This window comes from Lepus europaeus, chromosome 6 (assembly GCF_033115175.1).
Source record: "Lepus europaeus isolate LE1 chromosome 6, mLepTim1.pri, whole genome shotgun sequence".
In the NCBI taxonomy this organism is placed as follows: Eukaryota; Metazoa; Chordata; class Mammalia; order Lagomorpha; family Leporidae; genus Lepus; species Lepus europaeus.
Genome location: NC_084832.1, coordinates 34,032,875 through 34,054,082, shown reverse-complemented (window position 1 = coordinate 34,054,082; position 21,208 = coordinate 34,032,875).

The window sequence follows — 21,208 nt, the reverse complement described above, 5'->3', positions numbered from 1 at the left end:
TATTCTCTTCAAGGTAGGGAACTAATTCTATTATGAAGGAATCTGTAGGATGCACAATTTAATCTTTAGACCTTATAAGAGATGGCTAACATTTTTCTGTAATAGGACCTTCCTATTTTAAAGGCTACTCATTTTACAACCTTGATAACATTATGATCCTATGAAGTCATAATTGCTGCTCTAATGCAGTCCAGTTCAAACACACACACACACAAATAAAAATAAATGCCAAGGAATTCCACTTTTAACTTCTAATTTTTGAAATGCTTTAAAAGAAATCCATTCACAATCACACAGCTAAATTTCTCATATCTTGTTTTCCTAACCAGTTATTTTACTTCATCTCACATAAATCCATACTATCTCCCATCATTCCCTAACTCATTTTGCTGTTGTCCACTACCTTCATACTTTTGCCATTACTGGTGCACTGCTTTCTCTCTTTTCCTGGGACCTTTCTCCCAATCTCCTCTCAGACCTGTTTTCTCCCTGTCTGTCCTCTGTTGTGAATATCCAAACTCAGTCACCACTCTGGCCAAAACAGAATTCTTGGAAAGAAGGATTAAGGAACAGAGAGGGCCTGAGGAGTGGGATTGAGTTGAAGGAAGACAAAATAACAGGTCCGTGAACATTCCCGTGTTCAATAATTTTATAAAGTTCCAGCTTCCACTAATTTTTTTAAGATTTATTTATTTATTTGAAAGTCAGAGTTACACAGAGAGAGGAGAGGCAGAGAGAAAGAGAAGTCTTTACTCCCCAGTTGGCTGCAATGGCTGGAGCTGTACCAATCTGAAGCCAGGAGCCAGAAGCTTCTTCCAGGTCTCTCACATGGGTGCAGGGACCTAAGGACTTGGGCCATCTTCTACTGCTTTCCCAAGCCACAGCAAAGAGCTGGATTGGAAGTGAAGCAGCAGGGACTCAAACTGGGGCTCATATGGGATTACGGCACTGCAGTCAGTAGCTTTACCCACTACACCACAGTGCTGGCCCCTCCACAAATATTTTTAAGATTGATTGATTTATTTGAAATACAGAGTTACACAGAGAGAGAATGAGAGGCAGAGAGAGAGAGGTCTTCCATCCGTTGGTTCACTCCCCACTTGGCTGCAACTGCCAGAGCCGCGCTGATCCAAAGCCAGGAGCCAGGAGCTTCCTCCGGGTCTTCCCATGTGGATGCAGGGACCCAAGGACTTGGGCCATCTTCTGTTGCCTTTCCAAGCTACAGCAGAGAGCTGGGTTGGAAGTGGAGCAGCCAGGACTCAAACTGGTGCTCATATGGGATGCTGGCATTGCAACCAGAGGCTTAGCCCACTCTGCCACAGTGCCGGCCCTATCCACAAATATTGACTGCATACCTTCTATATGTCCATTGCTGTGCCAGGTATTAGAATAAGAGAATTCATTTCAAGAAGTTGAGTGTGGTGGGAGATAAACTGAAAACTTACAAATGTAAAGCCAAGACAGAAATGAACAACCAAGAGAAGATTGGGGACCTTCCTATAAAGGCTGTTTTCTGAAATTCCTATATTAAAAAAACCCTCCCTGAAATTCATGCAAATGCTTTTTTGAGTATTTATTAGAGGGAAGAGAAAGAAAGAGAAAGTTAGAGAGGTGGAGATAGCCCCTATCTATTATTATATTGCCCAAATGTCTACTAGGTCAAATTGCTCACTCTTTGAGTTTTATTTTCTTATTAAACATGGGAATATTAGAGGAAGATGATAGGATGAATAGATAGCAGACTGACACATCAATGAAATATTTAGCAAAGGGCCTTTGTATATTTACCCCAAAACACAGAGTAAATTAGTCCTATACATTATTACTTTAAGTGATACAAGATAATAATTTTTGAAGTAGATTCTAATATATTTTTCATATTTGGCCTACTCTGTCTCCTTGTGAGTTCCCATCCATTGAAGCAACAGTATGTCTCACTTAGAGATCAATGGTATTCTAAGTATAAAGCAGTTTTTACTCAGTTTTGAGTTTCAAGTTTGAATTTTTTCTAAGACTATAGCCTTAAAAGTCAGATCTGTTGAAAAAAAATGGATTTTTAAAATTCCAGCAGCACTAGCACATTGCAAAGGCAAAACAAACCTGAGCAATTCCAGCACAGGGGAGCAGAGAGAGCAGGCAGGGTAGAACTTCGACCAGGTTCCCACAACTACAGAAGGAAATAAAAGTTCGCCCAATGAGGAAAGGAAATGAGAAGACTGGAGGAACCCTTGAACACACTCACGTCCTCAAGAGTCCCAATCATTGTGTGCCAGAGCCTCCTCCATCTGTTCCTCTATCAATCTCCCCCTCACTTCTCAGAGAGGTCAGAAAAGACTTCACCTCTCTGAGTTTCCACCGCCTCCTCTGTGAAGTGCATGAAAGAGAATATGACTGAATTCAGAGGGTTCTTATGAGGACTGTATGAGATAGCATGTGTAGAATGCCAGAAACAGTGCCAGGCACATGGTACTCACTTAACAATGGTTAACTGTCATTGCCAACAGTGTTGTTATTGTTGTTGTTACTATTTTTAAAAAGATTTTATTTATTTTATTTCAGAGTTAGAGTTACAGACAGTGAGAGAAGAGACAGAGAGAAAGGTCTTCCTTCCGTTGGTTCACTCCCCAAATGGGCCCAACAGCCGGAGCTGCACCAATCTGAAGCCAGGAGTCAGGAGCTTCCTCCAGATCTCCCACATGGCTGCAGGGGCCCAGGGACTTGGGCCATCATGTACTGCTTTCCCTGGCCATTGCAGAGAGCTGGACTGGAAGAGGAGCAGCCAGGACTAGAACCGGTGCCCATATTGGATGCCGATGCCTCAGGTGGAGGATTAACCTACTGCGCCACAGCGCCAGCCTCTGTGTTACTATTTTTATTCACACTCAGTTGTGGTATGTCATCCACTTCAGTCACAGGTTTGAGAAGAGAAATCAGAGAGATGAATGGAAGGCAAATAATAAGGTGTTGGGAAAGAATTCTGTAGGTTAGTAAACACTATTTTTTTCCATTTATTTTTGTTTATTTTCATTTCATTGGAAAGACACATCCTCTATCCAACTCCTTTGATTTATTCAACTGAATATTAATGGAGCATCTAACAGGATTATCTCTGAGCAGGGTGCAAACTTAGTGACTGCAAATAACCAGTTGGATCCTCACAAAACCCATCTGCCCCTGGCAGGAAAAAAAACAAGAATGCTCTGTTAAATTCCAGGGAGCAGAGCTGCCTTCTTGCTTCCTGCAGCAGTGTTCCCCACTTGTGTGCCACTCTTCTGGTCAACACTGAGGACCAGCAGAGGTTGTCCACAAACCTCTCCCTTCTTTTCCTTCCACCTTGTGGCCTATTTACCTTCTCTCCCATGCCCCTCCCCCACCAACTGAGCAAATCCAAAGTAGAATGGAGGGTCTGGTCCAGTATAGGTATATTCAGAGACAATCATGAGTCAGGCAAAGCACTGCAGGATTTTCAAAAAAGAATTTTAAGCCTTTTTGTAAACTTTGGAGTTTTCTTTGCAAGCAAAAAGAAATCATCCCAAATGTGCTCTAACAGTTTCACTATTTTGAAGTAGAAGTTTTGAAATACACAATTGGATCAGGACCTAGTGATTCCCATTATTGTTTCCTCCCTTGTGTAATTCTTAAATCTGTGTGCTCTGATAATTGCAGTAACTCTAATTACAATTTTCATTTCTACCAACTCCAATAATTTCACTCAATCTGTTCCTCACTAGATGATTGTAGCAATAATACACCTTGGATGGAAGAATTCTGTGTCTACTTATGGACACCTAGGAATAACCAAAAGTGAAGGAGTTACTGCTGAGAACTGTTTTCTTGCTGTGGTTTCTTTCTTTGTCTTACACTTAGGATTGCCACTGAAAACTACCCTCTTAGAATTATTTTTCCATTAAATAGAAGGTTTGTGTTTATTTCATATATAAATAGGCTTTCCCTTGGTCAGATGTGTGTGTGATGAGAGGCTGACACAAATCACTTTCACTTTGCACTCCTTCACACACTACCCCATACCACACCCATGCACCAGCTGACCCTCTAAAGGGGCACTAACTAGGAGGGAAAATGAGGTGAAAGAGAAAGGAAGAGCAGAAATAGAATGGTAGTAGTAGTAGCTTATCTACTGTTACCTACAGATACTGACAAAATGCCCATTGACCAAGACCAAGCTCAAATTGCATATTTCAAGAGAATTTTTGCGGTGAATCATCCAGTCTGACCAATTTACTAATATATTTTTAGTTTTTAAATTTTCTTATTTATTTAAGAAGTAGAGGGACAGCCAGACAGACTTCCATCTACAGGTTTACTCCCCAATACCTTCAACAGCTGGGGCTCCACTGGGCTGAACCCAGGAGCCAGGAGCCAGGAGCCAGAATCAATCCAGGACTCTAATGCGGGTGAAAGGGACCCAAGTACTTGGGCTATCACCTACTGCTCCCCAGGGTTCATGTCACTAGGAAGCTGGAATCAGGAATGGAGTCAAGACCTGAGCACTCTGATGTGAGATGCAGGTATCCCAAGCATTAGCTTGACCGCTGAGCCAATGCCCACCCCTCATTCGATCTCTTAAAACTAGACTTTATTATGTACTTTTTAAGGTTATAACTTAATTTCAAAGTGAGAATATTGATGTTAAAACGATCACCCACTCCCCGCCCCATCTCTCTTAAATAATTAAATCTCACTGGATTTTTCTAAATAAATAGCCCCAACATCTTATCCCAAATGAAATCTACTACAATTTCTGAGATGAAATTTCCTGGCTGTTTATATTTGAACATTTTACTGACAGTTTTGGTTACTATCATTGCATAACAAATTAACCCAAAGCTTAGCAGGAAACACAAGAATTTTATTAGGATAACAGATTCTGTGGATCAGTAGTTCAGACGCAGTTCTGTGGGAATGGCTTATATCTGCTCTGTGGTGTCTGGATTGCCAGACAGAAGACTCACAGCCGAGGGTTGAAGTCACCAGCAGCATCTTCATTCGCATTCTTGGTGCTCAATTCTTGGAATTCAGCTAGAACTCCTGGTGAGTGCACCCACACAGGCTTCTCCCTGTGCCCTGGGATTCCTCACAGTGTAGAGGCCTCAGGGTGATCAGACTCTCAGGGTTCCAAAAAGTGAGTGTCTTGGCAATCAGGTCAGAGCTGTGCTGTCTTCTATGACCCCATTTCAGATATCACATTGTGTTCACTTGTACCACATCCTACCAGTTTCAAGCAATTCACAAGCCTAGCACAGATTTGAGGAGAGGAAAATCTGGTTCCACTTCCTTGGAGGCCAATGGCAAGGCTGTAGAAGAACAGTTAGAACAGAAAATCGTGCAGCAGTGATCTTTGGAACATACACCCTGCCCACTGGATTCAATAGACAATAAACAACAAGGATTTATCACTGAACCCATTCATTATACACCATGGTATATTATGATTCCAGGTTATTGATTTGGTTTCTCACTTTTCAGTCTGTTGTTTGGCAGCTAGAAGATCCAGAAACACATCATTATCCCCTTTGTAAAATATTCCTTTTCATTAAAAAAATTGATAAATGAATGTTGATGAGATACAATGTAACAAGGAAGTAGAGGTTCCTCAATTATGTTTCTGAACAGCTTGATGAAGGATACTATTTTGTGAAAATACAAAAGAAAAGTGTATTTTAGGATTTTTCTGTCTGTGTCATTGAAAGGAAAGATTCAGCTTAAAGAGTATGAGAAGGGCAGTGTTAAAAAATTGCAGTGAGGACCATCTAGCTCTTTTTAAGCCATGTTCAGAAAATTTTGGACTAGAATAAAAAACACAAGATGTGTGAAGATGTGCATATGAATAAGAGTTTCTACGGGACAAATAGCATTAGAATATTGCACTAAAAAATGTCAAATTCTCTAAAATGTTTAAGAAGTATGTGTCCTCTGAGGAGAAGTTTGGCTCTATGTAATTACTAATTTTCGTCATCTCTTGCATTTTGGATATTATTTGGCAATATAACACAGAAATGGTAAGCTCTCACTTATACTTTTAATAATTATATGACTTTAAAGCAATGGTTTCAGAGGAAATTAAGAGATATGCTTTGTACTTCAAACCCAGCACATATTAGTAAGCACTGCTGAGCCAAAAGTTAACATGCCACATCCTAATAAAATGTTATCCTTTAAAGCATTGAACAACTCCAAGTCCTAGAAAAAAGTCTATCTTCTTCAAGAATGGATATTTAGCTAATGGAATTATAACTCCTTGCCTTGGCTTATGAATTGTGCTTGCTAAAGAGAGCTTTCTCAGAAACCTGTGCAGCATTTACAGGGCTTTTAACTCAAAGAGCCAAACCCTGGCTGGAACCACTAATACCAAGCATATATTATTTTCATGCACTTCCATTTGTGTGTGCAAATACCCATATTTGCTCATGGAAATTGCACAGGCAAGGAGATTATAATTTAGAAAAAGGACAACGCTATTCAGCATGCACCAATGCATGAAAAAAATACATGCTTTCAGTGCATGCAGATAGCCCACTCTGTGAGCATTTCAAGAAGGGAAAAAATCATTGTGCTCGTGTGCATGACGGGTGAGCTGACAAATAATGAGGACGCATTTAAAGGAACCTTCTAAAAGTTACCATTTTTACAGTAATTGCATTCTAGTTTTGCTTATATAATTCTGTATTATTTTTTAGCTTAGAAAAAAAAATCTAGCTGGAAACAAGAATTATCTACTCTATTTCCTTTTCTTTAATTTCCAGTGTCAGTTTTCATGGTTATTTTTGCTCATTGTTTCTGCTTCCTGTGAAAATATGAGTGTGGATAGCTCTTTTTTTGCCTAGTTGGAAGATATCCGATAGTATGAAAACCAGCCTCTCGAGTGGGAGATGGAAGGGGTGCGAGTGGGAGGGAAATTATGGGGGGGAAAGCCATTGTAATCCATAAACTGTACTTTGGAAATTTATATTTACTAAATAAAAAAATGCAAAAAAAGAGAAAGAAAACCTCTCTTGCTTCTGCTACTATAATTACCTTTGTTAATTCTGATGTTTTCTCTTCCTATTTCACTCCATCTCCTTCCTTATCTAAACAGTGACTGATTGTCTCTTTGTAGCACTCATTATTTTATCTTCTTAAAGAAGGGATTGACTGGAAATTATATTGGAGACTAAAATATTGATGTGCCTCAGCATCTTTGTATGGTGCTTTTGTGAGTTTGGGTTTCTCCAGCAGTCACATTTGCAGCAAGTAGAGTCAATGTGTAGTAATAACACAAATATCACCATTCTTACTTTCCAATAGCTCAGACCTCTGCAAAGTCCTAGTCTTCACTAGCTTCAGGATATCTCCAACCTATCAGTGTGATTACCCACTATGCTATAGCTGTTGGATGCACCACTACACCATTTCACTTTTGTTGTATGCCACTGCCCACATGGTGCATGCATCTTCATCTGCTTCATCAGGAGCTATCTCTGGATGCCGCTGTCTCCACATACACACCACAGCCTTCTATCACTGATAATACATCTGGCCCCATGAAGATCCAGGGTTATGGGTTGTTGTTTTGAGCACTGAACAAGAATGTGTCTCCTCACGTATGACATTATGTTAGATGGTTGCTACAGAAAAAGTATGTTTGTGCCTTTAAACCTTGCCAAACAGGTCTCTTCATTTTAATTTACAGATCCTGCTCATGAGTCAAAATAAGACTCAGACACTAGTCCAGATGATACATGGAGGAGACTTTTCTGTGTCAAAAGGCACTACTATCCAAGAAATGTCCAGAATCTCCCAGGTGGTGGGGTTGGATCAAGCCTCTCATGCATGACAACCTCTCTGCACTAGATGAGTTATTATTGTGAAGTCCCTAGATCCTTCCAAAAAGAGATTTTTATTGGGCCATTCCCACCAATCCAATTGACAGGCTCACACATTTTTTAACCTCAGCAATCAACACACCCTGGGATTTACTTAATGCCCCCTGCCACACATTCTTTTCTATTGGTTCTTCTATCTAAAGTAATTATTTACCTCACTGGTTCTCTGTGGTATGGGGATAATATTAGATTCAGAATCCCTAGGGGAGTTCTGTCATTTTACAAGTTATTAAAAGTCACTTTTCTTATGCTATAAGAAAAAATGAAGGGCAAGAGAAGGAAACAGACAAATGAAGAGAGAAAAATTAGAGACCGAATAACTGACTACAAGAACTGACTAGCAGACACAGGATTGGGGTTGTCACCCAATCAGTGAAGCTCTTTATTTGTACAATTTATTTTGCTTAGTCTTTGTTAATTAAAAGAAAAGTTTAAAAATCAAACTCTGATCAAACCCATTTTGTAGTTAATAGATTACCACAGAGCAATTACTGTCTAATTGCAACATATGTGTATGACTCAGCCTTTGTTCTCTTAGTAAACATTTAAAATTTTAACAGAGTAACTTGTTTATATTACAATATAATCTTCTTTCAGCTAAAGCATGTTCAGCAAAGATCAGAGGTTAATAAAGTCTAGATTCATGTCAACAGTGAGATCAACTCCAACGAAGCTGTAGCATCTGAGGTCTAGGGCTGTGTGCCCTTTCTTGCCTGGGTAATGGAGTTGCACAGAATCATAATTGTAATTAATTGCAAAATTGATTATGGTAAGGACTTGTCTCATTTTAAATTCTCCTTCTAAAAAGCCACAAAACTAAACTTTCTGTACTTTAACCAAGAAACTTGCCTTGTATTCACCAGAGGTGTCAAGAGACTGTCTCTTCACACACTTGATCTTAGCCAAAAGCCCGAGAAGCGATGAGAGAGAGAGACTGTCTCTTATTATCTAGCTTTGGCATATAATAGATGCTAAATTAATGTTGAGTGGACAGACGGATGGATGGAAATGTTCTGTTTCAACCACAATTACTTGCTAAAATCTAACCAAATGCATTTAATCAAATCATCTTTTCCCTAAGTGGTTTTTGGTGCTTTAGGCATGTACTCATACTGAATCTGAAAATAACATGTTATCACTCTCTTTATTATTTGTCCAACAGCTTTCTCAAGCATTTGTTCAGTTTCTTCTCTTCATTATAGCTTTTCCAATAGCTCTCTTTGCTGAACTTGAGCTGTGGGCTGGAGCTGTCCAGCCTTTCAGCATCATCTTTAAACATAATTCTAATGGCCACCTATTTCCTTTCACACATTAATGGCATCTCCACTCTGTGGAGGATGTTGTGGCACTACATATAAGACCCACATCCTATATCCGAGTGCCAGCTAGGGGACCGACTACGCAGCCTCCAACCCAGCTTCTTGTTAATGAATCCTCAGATGCAACAGATGATGGCTCAAGCGCTTGGGCTCCTGCCACCCACTTAGGAAACCCAGATGAAGTTTCAGGCTCCTTTCAGCCTGCAGTAGCCCCAGCCGTGGTGGCCATTTTTGAGATAAACTGGCAGATGAAGGATCTCTCTCTCTCCCTCTTTTTTTTTTCCCTGCACACACATAATTTTTATTTTTATTTTATTATTATTTTTATTAAACTTTTATTTAATGAATATAAATTTCCAAAGTACAGCTTATGGGTTACAATGGCTTCCCCCTCCCAAAACTTCCCTCCCACCCACAACCCTCCCCTTTCCCGCTCCCTCTCCCCTTCCAATCACATCATGATTCATTTTCAATTCTCTTTATATACAGAAGATCAGTTTAGTATATATTAGGTAACGATTTCAACAGTTTGCCCCCATATAGCAACACAAAGTGAAAAAAAATACTGTTGGAGTACTAGTTATAGCATTAAATAAGAGTGTACAGCACATTAAAGACAGAGATCATACATAATATTTTTTTAAAAAATTAATTTTCTATACCATTTCCAATTTAACACCAGGTTTTTTTTTTCATTTCCAATTATCTTTATATACAGAAGATCGATTCAGTATATAATTAGTAAAGATCTCATCAGTTTGTACCCATGCAGAAACACAAAATGTAAAAATACTGTTTCAGTACTAGTTATAGCATCACTGCACATTAGACAACACATTAAGGACAGATCCCACATGGGATGTAAGTACACAGTGACTTCTCTCTCTCTCTCATATATGAAAATAAAATATTATTTTAAAAAATCCCCACTCAATACAAATGCACTCTGCCTTTCCATTTATCCCCAACAGTTTCATGTATGTAACAATTTCATGTTCTAAATATTGGTTAGAACAGATTTATTTTGAAGAGGGAAATATAAAAAATGGATTAAACCATTTTATTAATCCATTTTGCACTATCTGGCACTTATTTTCTAAAATCAGAAAAATCACATAGAATTCAACTTGTTTTCTCTATTTGATAAGTCCAGGGCTTGACCAGACCAGAGACAGGAACCCAGGACTCAATACTGGTCTCCAATATGTTTGGCAAGGACTCAAGCACCTGTGCCATCACCTGCTGCCTCCAGGGTGTGCATCAGCAAGAAAGAAGCTGGAATCAAGAGCATAGCCAGGATTCAAACCCAGGTGCTCTACTATGATTTGCAAGTATCCTAAGCACTAACCACTATACCAAAGGCCTGCCCAGAAAAAAAGTAAAATTGCTATATATTACCTTTCTAGCTATCATTATAAATCTGAAATAAAGATCACAGTTATTACTACTAAAAGTTTTCTTTGCTGCTCATATCAAAGCACCAGTTAGATTCATGGCTGTTCTACTTCTCTGCTTCTCATCCACCTCCCTGCAAGTGTGCATGAGAAAATAGCAGAAGATGACCCCAGTCATGGGGCTGCTGCCACCCATGTGGGAGGCATGGATGGAGTTCTAGGCTCTTGGTTTGGCTTGGCCCAGCCCTGGCTGTTAGGGCCATGTGGGGAGTGAAACAGCGATTTCCCTCTGTATCTCTACCTCCATGTTTCTGTCACTCTGCCTTTCAATTTTTTATTTTAATTTTTAATTAGCTTTTAACAGAATTGATAGGCTTTGTAGATACAATTGTCTTTTTCCCCCAAAGAAACCTTTTATTTAATTAATACAAACTTCATGCATTTCATAAGTACAACTTTACGAATATAGTGATTTTTCCCACCATACCCGCCCTCCCACCCACACTCCTACAACTCCTCCTCCTCCTTCTCCCATTCCCAGTCCCATTTTCCACTAAGATCCATTTTCAATTAACTTTATACACAGAAGACCAACTCTGTACTAACTAAAGACGTCAACAATTTGCACAAAAAAACCCTCTTCCTCAATAGTTGAGACAAGGGCTGTTCAAAGTCCTTGCATCTTGAAGTTAATTTCACTTCTTTTTTTTTTTGTTAGAAACTTACTTAATTTTGAAGATGCACCCAAGAATGATAGATCTTTTATGAGCACTTAGACATAACTATGAGACATAATATTCTCTATTTAATACATTAACTGATAGAACAAGTTTTTATCTTTAATTAAGGAAACACCCAAGAAAACAAGGAATGGAATTGGACACTTAGGCGTAACTAAAACTTATGAGACTTATGATTATCTTCCATTAAATACACTAAAATTAAATAAATCTTTGACAACAAGTTTTATTGTTAACTCTCATAATACAACTCTTTGAGGACAGAAGTACTGCATGGGAGTTAGTGCACAGTAAATCCTGTTGCTAAAATAACAATTAAAATTGTTATGTATGATGTCAGTGATCATCTGAGGTTCTTGATATGAGCTACCTAGGTTATGGAAGGCTTTTGAATCCACAAACTCAGTCAATATTTAGACAAGGCCATAAGCAGAATAGAAGTTCTCTTCTCCTCTCAGAAAAGTACATACTTTCTGATGACCACTTCTTTCTACTGGGGTCTCACTGACAGAAGTCCTTCATGTAGGACACTTTTTGCCAGAGTGTCTTGGCTTTCCATGCCATAAATGCCCTTGTGGGATTTTCAGCCAAACCAGAATGCCTTAAGGGCTGATCCTGAGGTTAGAGTACTACTAAAAGTGATTGTCTTGCTATGAGTATGATATATGGACTGCTTCACTACTTTTTAATTATACCTACTATTATTACCAGACACATTTATATGATCTATTATTATAACCAGATCTATTTACATGATAACTTTATATGTTTAAAGCTTTATTTATTTGTTTTTTTTAACTTTGATTTAATAAATATAAATTTCCAAAGTACAACTTTTGGATTATAGTGGCTTTTTCCCCCTCATAACTTCCCTCCCACCCACAACCCTCCCATCCCTGGCTCCCTCTCCCATTACATTCACATCAAGATTCATTTTCAATTATCTTTATATACAGAAGATCAATTTAGTATATATTAAGTAAAGATTTCAACAGTTTGCACCCACACAGAAACACAAAGGGTAAAGTACTGTTTGAGTACTAGCTATAACATTAATTTGCATTATACAACACATTAATGACAGAGATCTTACATGAGGAGTAAGTGCACAGTGACTCCTGTTGTTGATTTAAGAATTTGACACTCTTGTTTATGGCGTCAGTAATCTCCCTAGGCTCTTTTCACGAGCTGCCAAGGCTATGGAAGCCTTTTGAGTTCAGCAACTCCGGTCTTATTTAGACAAAGCCCTAGTCAAAGTGGAAGTTCTCTCCTCCCTTCAGAGAAAGGTACCTCCTTCTTTGATGGCCTGTTCTTTCCACTGGGATCTCACTCACAGAGATCTTTCATTTAGGCCAATGTTTTTTGCCAGACTCTCTTGGCTTTCCATGCCTGAAATACTCTCATGGGCCATTTAGCCAGATCCAAATGCCTTAAGGGCTGATTCTGAGGCCAGAGTGCTATTTAGGACATCTGCCATTCTATGAGTCTGCTGTATATCCTGCTTCCCATGTTGGATCACTCTCTCCCTTTTAATTCGTTCAGTTAGTATTAGCAGAAACTAGTCTTGTTTATGTGATCCCTTTGACTCTTAGTCCTAACATTATGATCAATTGTGAACTGAAACTGATCACTTTGACTAGTGAGATGGCATTGGTACATGCCACCTTGATGGAATTGAATTGGAATCCCCTGGCACATTTCTAACTCTATCATTAGGGGTAAGTCCGATTGAGCATGTGCCAAATTGTACATCTCCTCCCTCTCTTATTCCCACTCTTATATTTAACAGGGATCACTTTTCAGTTAAATTTAAACACCTAAGAATAATTGTGTGTTAATTAAAGAGCTCAACCAATAGTATTAAGTAGAACAAAAAAAAATGCCAAGAAGGGATAAAGTATTACGTTGTTCCTCAACAGTCAGTACAAGGACTGATCAAGTCATTGTTTCTCATAGTGTCCATTTCACTTCAACAGGTTTCCTTTTTGGTGTTCAGTTAGTTGTCACTGATCAGGGAGAACATATATTTGTCCCTTTGGCACTGGCTTATTTCACTCGGCATATGTTTTCCAGATTCCTCCATTTTGTTGCAAATGACCAGATTTCATTGTTTTTTTTTACTGCTGTATAGTATTCTATAGAGTATATATCCCATAATTTCTTTATCCAGTCTACTGTTGACGGGCATTTAGGTTGATTCCAGGTCTTAGCTCTTGTGAATTGAGCTGCAATAAACATTAAGGTGCACAATCTTTTTTGTTTGCCAATTTAATTTCCTTTGGGTAAATTCCAAGGAGTGGGATGGCTGGGTTGTATGGTAGGGTTATATTCAGGTTTATATGATCACTTTAACACTTAATCCTATCTATATGATCACTTTAATACTCAACCTTATCTATATGATCACTTTAACACTTAAAATGCTATTTTTACTACCCAGTTTAAGAGGATTTGAAGTCACATGATAAGTTTTTAAACTATACCGTTAGAAGTAAGTCCATAGGAATGTGTGCAGAACTATGTAGCTTACACAGTTACAGACTTGCTACATTCCATAGTTACATCTTTAGGAACATAATGATTCTTCCCCCAGTGCCTTCCCTCCCACCCATGCTCCCACCCCTCTTCCTTCTCCTTCTCTTAATCCCACTCTTATTTTTTACTAAGATCATTTTCAATCAACTTTATACACATATTGACTTTATGTTAAGTAAAGATTCAACAAATAGTATGAAAAAAAGCTGTTCCTCTTTGACTATGACATTGTCTAAATATGATCAGAGTCGGTGAACTCAAAAGGCTTCCATAGCCTTGGCAACTCGAGAAAAGAGCCTAGGGAGATTACTGATGCCATAAATAAGTGTGTCATATTTTTAAGTCAACAACAGGAGTCACTGTGCACTTACTCCTCATGTAGGATCTCTGTCATTAATGTGTTGTACATTGTGATTTAATGCTATAACTAATACTCAAACAGTATTTTTCACTTTGTGTTTCTGTGTGGGTGCAAACTGTTGAAATCTTTATTTAATATATACTAAATTGATCTTCTGTATATAAAGAGAATTGAAAATGAATCTTGATGTGAATGGAAGGGGAGAGAGAGCGGGAAAGGGGAGGGTTGTGGGTGGGAGGGAAGTTCTGGGGGGGGAGCCACTGTAATCCATAAGCTGTACTTTGGAAATTTATATTCATTAAATAAAAGTTAAAAAAAAACTGTCCTCAACAGTCAATAAAAGGGCTTCAAGTCATTGTTTCTCAAAGTGTCAATTTCACTTCTACAGATTGCCTTTTAGGAGCTCTATTAGTTATCACAGAGAGAACACATGTTATTTATCCCTTTAGCACTGGCTTATTTCACTAAGCATGGTGATTCTTATATTCCTACACTTTGTTACAAATGACCAGATTTCCTTTTTTCACCACTGTGTAATATTCTTTTTTTTTTTTTAAAGATTTATGTATTTGCCGGCGCCGTGGCTCACTAGGTTAATCCTCCGCCTTGCGGCGCCGGCACACCGGGTTCTAGTCCCGGTCGGGGCACCGATCCTGTCCTGGTTGCCCCTCTTCCAGGCCAGCTCTCTGCTGTGGCCAGGGAGTGCAGTGGAGGATGGCCCAAGTCCTTGGGCCCTGCACCCCATGGGAGACCAGGAGAAGCACCTGGCTCCTGCCATCGGATCAGCGTGGTGCGCCGGCCGCAGCGCGCCAACCGCGGCGGCCATTGGAGGGTGAACCAATGGCAAAAAGGAAGACCTTTCTCTCTGTCTCTCTCTCTCACTGTCCACTCTGCCTGTCAAAAAAAAAAAAAAGATTTATGTATTTATTTGAAAGTCAGAGTTACACCTACAGAGGAGAGGCAAAGAGAGAGAGAGGTCTTCCAGCTGCTGGTTCACTCTGCAATTGGCCAAAACGGCCAGAGCTATGCCAATCTGAAGCCAGGAGCCAGGAGCTTCTTCCAGGTCTCTCATGCAGGTGCAGAGGCCCAAGGACTTGGGCAATCTTCTTCTGTTTTCCCGGACCATAGCAGAGAGCTGGATTGGAAGTGGAGCAGCTGGGTCTCGAGCTGGCACCCACATGGGATGCTGGCACTCCAGACTAGGGCGTAAACCTGCTGGGCTACAGCACCAGCCCCACTGTGTAGTATTCTATGGTGTACATATCTCATAATTTCTTTATCCAGTCTTCAGTTGACAGGCACTTTGGTTGATTCCATGTCTTAGCTATTATGAATTGAGCTACAATAAACATGGGAGTTCAGGAAACTCCAAAATATACTGATTTCATTTACGTTGGGTAAATTCCCAGGAGTGGGATGGCTGGGTCACATGGTAGGTCTATATTCAGATTTCTGATATATTTCCATATGGTCTTACATGGTGGCTTTACCAGTTTACATTTCCACCAACAGTGGATTAGGGTACCTTTTTCTTCACATTCACCAGCATTTGTTGTTGATTCCTGTATGAAAGCAATTCTGATAGGGGTGAGGTGAAACTTCATTGTGGTTTTGATTTGCATTTTCCCAATGGCTACTGATCCTGAACATTTTTTCATATATCTGGTGGCCATTTAGATTTTCTCTTTTGAAAAATATCTGTTTGAGTACTTTGCCCATTCCTTAACTGGGTTGTATTTTTTTGTTGTAGGTTTCTTGATCTCTTTATATATTCTGTTTATTAATCCTTTATCAGTTGTATAGGTTGCAAATAATTTTTCCCATTCTGTCGGCTGCCTCTTCACATTCCTGAATGCTTCTTGCAGTACAGAAGCTTCTCAATTTGATGTAATTACATTTGTTGATTTTGTCTTTGATTGCCTGTACCTCTGGGGTCTTTTCTAAGAACTCTTTGCCTGTGCAAATGTCTTGTAGAGTTTCCACAATGTTCTCTAATAATTTGATGGTAATAGTTCATATATTAGGTCTTTAAACCATTTTAAATGCATTTTGTAAGGTGTAAAGTGACGGTCCTGCTTCATACTTCTGCATGCGGAAATTCAGTTTTCCCAGCTTCATTTGTTGAAAATGTTGTCCTTGTTCCAGAGATTGGTTTTAGCTCCTCTGTCAAAGATAAGTTGGTTGTAGATGCTTGGATTGATTTCTGCTATTTCCATTGTTCCATCCAATGGAACAAAACAGTACCAGGCTGTTTTGATTATAACTGCCCAGTAGTATATCTTGAAATCTGATATTGTGATGCCTCCGGTTTTGTTTCTGTTGTATAAGGTTTCTTTAGCTCTCTGGGGTCTCTTGAATTTCCATATAAGTTTCACCAACACTCTATATATCTGAGAAGAATGTCCTTGATGTTTTGATTGGTATCACATTGAGTCTGTAATTGTTTTCAGAAGTATGGACATTTTGATGATATTGATTCTTCCAATACATGAATATGAAAGATTTTTCTATTTTTTGTTTTTTCTTTTATTTCTTTCTTTAATGTTTTGTAATTTTCATCATAGTGATCTTTGACATCCTTGGTTAAATTTATTCCAAGGTATTTGATTTTTTTTGCATAGCTATTGTGAATGGGATTGATCTTAGAAGTTCATTCTCAGCCTTGGCATTGTCTGTGTATAAAAAGGCTGTTGATTTTTGTGCATTGATTTAATATCCTGCTATGTTACCAAACTTTTCTGTGAGTTCCAATAGTCTCTTAGTGGTCTTTTGGATCACCTATCTATAGAATCTTGTCATCTGCAATTAGGAATAGTTTGACTTCCTCTTTCCCAATTTGTATCCCTTTGATTTCTTTTTCTTGCCTAATGGCTCTGGCTAAAACTTCCAGGAATATTGAATAGCAACGATAAGAGTAGGCATCCTTATCTAGTACTGAATCTCAGTGAGAAAGCTTCCAACTTTTCCCCATTCAATAGAACACTGGCCGTGGGTTAGTGATAAATTGTCTTGACTGTGTTGAGAAATGTTCCTTCTATACCCAAGTTTCTTAGAGTTTTCATCATGAAGAATGTTTTATTTTATCAAATGCTTTCACTGCATCTATTGAGATAATCATATGTTTTTTTCTTCAGTTTGTGGAGATACTTGTTGGTTTCTTCTTTGTTTTTTCACTGTGGTGGCTTTTATCTTTATTCCTCTGTAGATTAGTGGAGTGTCTACTTTTTAAGTGAATACCTACAGGCATGTGGTGGGTATGACCAGAGAGCTCTGTTCAGTGCTCCAGGGTAAAGGGAGTGTTCAAGGTGACACCCAAGTTGGGTGTGGTAAATCTTTTTTTTTAATCAGAGGGGAGGGAGGTTTTTCTGCTCTGCTGGCATGGACTCAGCTTACCTCCTTTCCTCAAAGGAGACCAGTGCCTAGGTGCTAGCCCCAGTGTGTATAATGTTAATTCATACTGCCACAAGAACCACACAACAAATCTGTGCAGACCTTGGTATAAGCAGATATTCCATATAAATGTCCCTCGCCAGGGCATCAGGGAGCCCTGAGCATATGGAGCCTCCCATGGGGATTGCCCAAAGTCCCAGCCACACCCTGAGCCCTCCCACACAGCCTCAGTGTTTTTACAATCCCAGCACACAAGCCTCCCACAATTGTAGATAAAATTCTAAGAACATAATGATATTCCCTTCCTACTTCCCTCCCTCCCTCCCTCCTGCCTTTCTTCCCTCTCTCCTATTCCCTTTCTTTCTATATCATCTTTATTTTTGAGATAACATATTTTAAATTGACATTACAATAAAAAGGCTTAATACTTCACCAAATAAGAAATTTAATAAGTAAAAAGCAAAAAGACCCTAGATTAGTGGGAATACAGACAATAGCTATAAACAATAATTGTATAGAAAAATGTCTTTTTTACCCACATACAGTAAATTTTAAAGTAATCACAGATCATTAACACTGTAGTTGTATAACATTCTTATCTATTGCTTTCACAAAGGTATAAAAGAAAGCCTTACAAAACTATATTTGCAGCAACCCTGATATCACACAAATGTTTCTTTCTTCTGTTTGATTTTTAAATTTTAGCTTCCAATTATAAGGTAGAACATGCAGTATTTGTCTTCCTGTGTGTGGCTTATTTCACTCAACATGATGTCTTACAGTTCCACCCATTTTGCTACAAATGGTAGAATGTAACTCTTTTTGATAGTTATATATATGTACCACATTTTCGTTATACACTCATCTGATGATGGACACCTTGGTTGATTCCAAATTTTGGCTACTGTGAACAGTGCTGCTATAAACATGTGATACATTTATTTCTTTGATACATTATGTTCTTTTGGGTATATAGACAATGGTGGGATTGCTGGATCATATGGCAAGTCTATTTCTAGTTTATTAAGAAATCTCCACACTGTTTACTACAGTGGTTGCACTAATTTACATTCCCATCAACAGTGTATAAGTGTTCCCTTTTCTCCACATCTTCACCGGCATTTGTTATTCTCTGTGCTCTGAATTTTAGCCATTCTGATAGAGTTGAGGTAATATCTCGTTCTGGCTTTGATTTATACTTCCCTGATGGCTAGTGATGTTGAGCATTTTTTCATATACTTGTTGGTCTTTTGTATTTCTCCTTTTTGAGAATTCTGCATTGAAGTCCTTTGCTCATTTCTCAACTGGGTTGGTTGTATTTTTTTTTTTTTTGTTATTGTTGAGTTTTTAAAGTTGTTGGGGCCAGCACTGTGGCACACTAGGTTAATCCTCCACCTGCGGCACCAGCATCCCACATGGGTGCCGGTTCTAGTCCCAGTTGCTCCTCTTCCAGTCCAGCTCTCTGCTATGGTTTGGGAAGGCAGTGGAGGATGGCCCAAGTCCTTGGGCCCCTGCACCTGTGTGGGAGACCAGGAGAAAGCACCTGGCTCCTGGCTTCGGACTGGCATGGCTCTGGCCGTTGTGGCCATTTGGGGAATGAATCAATGAAAGGAAGACCTTTCTCTCTGTTTCTCTCTCTCTCACTGTTTGTAACTCTACCTGTGAAATAAATAAATAAAAATATTTTTTAAAAAAAAGTTGTTTAAATTTGCTGATACATTCGGGATATTAATTCTTTGTCATATAGGTGGTTTGCAAACATTTTTGCCATCCTGTTGGATATCTATTCACGCTATTGATCAGTTCCTTTGCTGTGAAAAAGCTTATGAGTTTGAAGTACTCCCATTTGCTTAGTTTTGCTTTTGTTGCTGGTGCTTTGTGGTCATATCAAAGAAGTCATCCCCTACACCAACATCTTGGAGTGTTTTCCTCCAGCATCTTCATGTTCTCAAGTCTTATATTTAGGTCTTTGAGTTGATTTTTGTATATGGTGATGTCACTTTCCTTTCAAATACATAAAATAAATCTTAAGAAAGCGATCATTCCAAAAACATCTTCTTTAGTATAATTTGTGTAGAAGTACTATTGACAGTAAAATAAAAAAGAAAGATGAAACCATTTAGTTTCTATAAGCACTAGGAAGTATCCCCCCCGCCCCCACATCCCCTAAATGCATTTTCACATTGGTGCTCTAGACCTGGAAGATTGAGGAGTTTCACACACCCTCTGAAGTACATCCTCAAGCCATAGAGTTTAAAATCTCTGCTTTAATAAGAGAGTTAAAAAAAGAAAAGAAAAAAGAAAACACAAGACAGTGGTGTAAAACTTGTGACAAGTGAACTATATTGGGGCATATGAGAGTTTCTAAAGACTTCTGCTGTTTTAATGGATTCATTCTTTCAGCAAAACTGATTGTGACACTACTATGGACTAGGTGCATGGGTGTAGCAGTGAATAAATTAATCCACTGCTTTGATTGTGCAGATTTGATTGTGCAGAATCCCAGCACCTCTCCATGGAGACAGAGCTAAGGTTAAAACATCTCCTGGGAGCACAATCACAAACAACTCAGCACTGAAATGTGCTTGAGGGCCTATCAGTTGACTACTTCAGCTGAGGGACAGCAGGATATTAAGTGGTTAGTGGATTTTCCCAGGTTTCCTCCCCCAAGGGCTGGAAAACACCAGCTTTAAGTGAGTCCTCAGGACTTAAAATTGCACTCTAAAACTCGTTTGGTTTAAAAAGATAAAAGGAGTATTTTTCCCAATTCCACTATAATTTTGTTCCTTAATGAAGGACAATATGTGTCAATATGTCAAAAGCCTCAAAATTCTTAGAATTCATTAACTCATAAAATGCAAAAACACACAATGTTTGTTTTTGCTATGTTTGCCTCAACAAAGAAAATAGTCTCTTTCCATCAACAGTCCACTGATGATATTGAGTTCATGCAATTATGCCATAAGTTCTATGTGGCCATGAAGAAGCATTTATCAGATGAGTGTGATCTGAACTACATGTTCTGGGATATATTTGTTTTAGTTTTATAAAATAAAGGTGCAAAATACTGTCTGTACATCCATTTGTGTAAAAAGAAAGGCTATACGGTAGGGGGAATATTCAAAACATTCATAGGAAATGTGCATCATGAAAAGAATTGTGTGCCGATATCAAATTTTGCACCAAATTTTTGAAATCATCTTGTATTTTCCATTACACATTATCTGAGATTTTACTATATGTATGTATTTTAAAAAATAAATAAGATGATTCTAAGATGAAGAAAAAAGGGAAACAACATACTGCTTTAGGCTAGGAAAAATAGTAGCAAAAATGTGCAGTAAGTACATACCCAGGGCAGAATTGGAGAGAAATATGATCTGCAGTGGAAAATTTACAGAAGAAAGAGGGACCCGATGGATCAATGTGGAAGGTTAGGACACGCAGCAGCAAACATGGACATAACATACCCCTGTAGCCAAGAGCCACAGGAAGCATCGGCTTTGGAGAGTGAGATGACAGCAGACTGCAGGAGCCTGTGTCACTGACAATATAGTCAGAGGAAGAGCATGGAGGAGTACACCTT